The sequence below is a fragment of the Humulus lupulus genome, chromosome 1 (assembly GCF_963169125.1).
Source record: "Humulus lupulus chromosome 1, drHumLupu1.1, whole genome shotgun sequence".
Classification (NCBI taxonomy): Eukaryota; Viridiplantae; Streptophyta; class Magnoliopsida; order Rosales; family Cannabaceae; genus Humulus; species Humulus lupulus.
In genome coordinates, this window is record NC_084793.1 from 11,256,312 (window position 1) to 11,259,776 (window position 3,465).

The 3,465-nt window shown below is 33.2% G+C and overlaps 1 long non-coding RNA gene across 1 annotated transcript; it reads left to right on the top strand.

The window, feature by feature from the left end:
* The first annotated feature begins 218 nt into the window (after positions 1-218).
* LOC133814405 (uncharacterized) lies at positions 219-3,102 on the top strand. The gene is made up of 2 exons (XR_009884785.1): positions 219-602; positions 2,666-3,102. It is a non-coding gene; the product is annotated as an uncharacterized LOC133814405 (long non-coding RNA).
* Positions 3,103-3,465: the final 363 nt, after the last annotated feature.

Below are 3,465 nucleotides of genomic sequence, written 5' to 3' on the forward strand. Positions count from 1 at the left end.
AAAATGATGAAAAATAAGAAGTGAGAAAATTTGAGAACAATAGAAAATAACTTTTCCTTGTTCTCAAAATTTTCTATTTTTTGTAACTTTGTTTTTAAAAATTGTTTTCTGAAAACAATGCCAAACACCCACACTTGTTTTCAAAAAACAGTTTTTAGCTTTTAAAAACAAAAAAACAGTTTTTTAGTTAATGTGTCAAACACCCTCTAAGTTTGCCGCCTCTTTTTTTCTTCTTCTCAGTCGAGACCTCTTCTCTTCTCTTGCCAGTGGACTATGCCTCCTATTCTCTTCTCTTCTCTTCAGTCGACAACGCCTCCTATTCTCTTTTCTTTTCTTCAGTCGACGACGCCTCCTCCCATCTCTCTTCTCTTCTCTGTCGAAGCCCAGCCACCTGAAGCCGTGAAAGCCGAAACACCCGAAGCCCTCCATTGCAGCCCAGCCACCTGAAGCCCTCCATTGCAGCCTAGCCATCTGAAGCGGTCGCAACCCAACAACCTGAAGACCTCCCAACCAAAGCCATCCTCCATTCTGCTTCGTATTGTAGCGAGGCGAAACTCATCTGATCATCTCTCTTTTGGAATCTTTTTTTTTTCTATATTTGGGTAAGTGATTTCTCCAAGTTTTGATTTCTTCTAATATTGGTTTATATTTGTAAAATGCAAGAATATATTTTTTATATCCCTCAAATTTTTGTTACAGATTTTCTCTGAAATTCCTCTTTCTCTTATCATATCAGGTTGTCGTGTAAAAACCATATTAACCATTGTGTTCTCAAGGAAAGTCATTATTTGTTCAAGTATTGCTTCAATCGTTTACAGTTCTATGTTTTGTTTAGAGAAAATTAGTGTACAATTCTATTTATTTTGGCTATGTATTTGATTTTAACATTTTTATTTCCACTTTTTATTTTGATTTCTGGCAGTTTAGTTTATCAAATATATATATATATATATATTTATATACTTTGAAAGGCATGATTGTCTTACTTTATATATATGAATGGCTATATTAAATTGGGACACTTTTGGGTTTAGTTTGTATTACAAAAGTTTAGAATCCATGTGTTTTCTTGAGAGAGAAAATAAGTGAGAGACTAAGTCCAAGCATGGGTTTTGTTATTCTTGGGGAGTTATATATATATATATATATATATATATATTCTAATCTGCTAGTTAAGTTGTTCTGTCGGATTGTAGCCATAGTGTTGGATCATTTAGTGCTCTGCATTTGTGCAACCTTTGATTTCTTTTTATAGTGTAGAATTGAAATCCTCAAGGGGAGTTCATGAGAACATATTCCGCCTTGCTGGACTGAACCTCAAGAATAGTTTTCTTGTGTCATTGGTGTGCTCTTATTATGTTTTTAATGGATTTTGAAGTTTCTGTGATATTATACCTTCAAAGCTACGTATTTTCAGACTCAAATGTGACAATATTATGTATTCTGGGGTTCCAAAGGTCTAATGGTATGTCTCTCTTTTTTTTTACCTGAAAAATTTAAGGATTGCTTAGTTAACAATCTCATAGTTACATTCTGCAATACTTAAAATGATAAAGGTTATATTGGTGAGAAAAGTGTGATTAAAGTTTGTATTTATGGTGTGATTGTTGTAGGCATTTTTGCTTGCTAGGTGTAGAATTTATGCTCGTTATTTGTTTATGTTTTAGTCAATACATAAATCATATTGCATTTATCTTATAAGAACATTGCTTTTATTATAATATTTTTTTGTATGTTCTTGTTTGCTTCCTTTTATTATATATTATATGAGCATTTCTTTTATTATATTATTCATATAGTTGATATGAATTGTATGTGGGTATGAAGAGCAATATTCATTGGAACTTGTGTTGTTGTTATTGGTTTTTATTGGTTTATTCAAATGGTATGTTATGCATTTGAAAGGGTGCATAGGTCGTTTAACTTTAATTTGATGGTATTTGTTCTGTGGTATTCATTTGCTGTTATATTTTGTAATTTCCAATATCAGCAAGTAACAAGTTCAATTGGTACTTTGCTTTTTTTGAATGTGAAAATTTTAAGGCAAGTGGTAGAATTTGAAAGGTATTATTAGCTCTGTGTTGAAAGTTTTAATTAAACTTATGTCGTGTGATGCAGTTGATTCCGAAAATGACAATGCAGGGTAATTATCATATATTCTCCTATATAACAGTTGTGAAAAAGTATTGTAAACTCATAGCAGTAAAAGACATATCCTTTTAAGAGGAAATGTTATCAAGAAGTGTAGATGCTTACATGTTGACTGTGTTATTTGTTAAGGTCCCATTTTTACTAGTTTGTCTAGAGTTCAGATTGACTCAGCGTAAGCTTAAATCCACATTGCTATTTGCTGGGGTGAGACTTGAGATTGTATGCTTGCTGTAATATATTTTTTGTCTACTTATCATGGACTGTCATTGTTGATATTGTTGTCTCATGTTGCAGAGTTTGACTTGAAATTTGAGATGATACTGTGATATTTCTTTTAGAAACTCCCAAATTCTGCTTTGATTAAAGATAATTGTTGTAAACTCTTGGGCTTTTAATTAATTACTGTTTGTTAAATAAATAAAATTAAGTAGATAAATAAACTTCAGTTTTTTTGTCCAGTTATTACTATGTCACAACTAATCTGTTACTGAGAGGTCACTTGGCATTTATGCAGCTAGCGCGAGCCCCACCACCACCACCATTTCCAGAAGGCTACATCCCCTCACGAACACAGAATCGGAAAATGGCCCTGAAACCCGGAAAATGGGGGAGGCACAACCACCTCCCCTTGACCCCATCATTGATCAAGGCCCAGCTAAAAGAATGAAATTCTGAATAAGAGGTGTCGCATCATAAGTTGTCTGTCTAGATCTGAAGCTAAGTTAATCGCTACAACTTTAAATATCTGCTGACTCCTAGGTCTTTTTTAGTTGTGGTAAAGATCTAAAGCTAAGCTAAGTTAATCACTACAACTTTATATATGTTGTGGTAGTTTTCATTTCAGTTGTTCTTCAGAGTGAGTACAAGGATAAGAAGAAAAAATATATGTTGTTGGACAATGAATTTAGTGTTTTATTTTATTTGTAATTTTTATTGGAGTAATTGATTCTTTGTAAATACTTTGTATAAGTTTTGTTATTTTAATCTATAATTTTTTAGATTTGTATATAAATGTTTCATTTAAATCATAATTTTTAATTTAACATAAAAATAAATAATTTTTTTGGAAGCAACGACGACACCTAATAACTGTCGGCGTTGCCAGCAACGGCGACACCTAATAACTGTTGGCGTTGCCAGCAACGGCGACACCTAATAATTGTCGGCGTAGCCAGCAATAGTGACACTTAAAAACTGTCGGCGTAGCCAGCAACGACGACACCTAATAACTGTCGGCGTAGCTACCCTATGCCGGCATAGGCAAATACGACAATTAATCAGCTGTCGTTGTTGCTCAATAGCGACAGTTAAAAA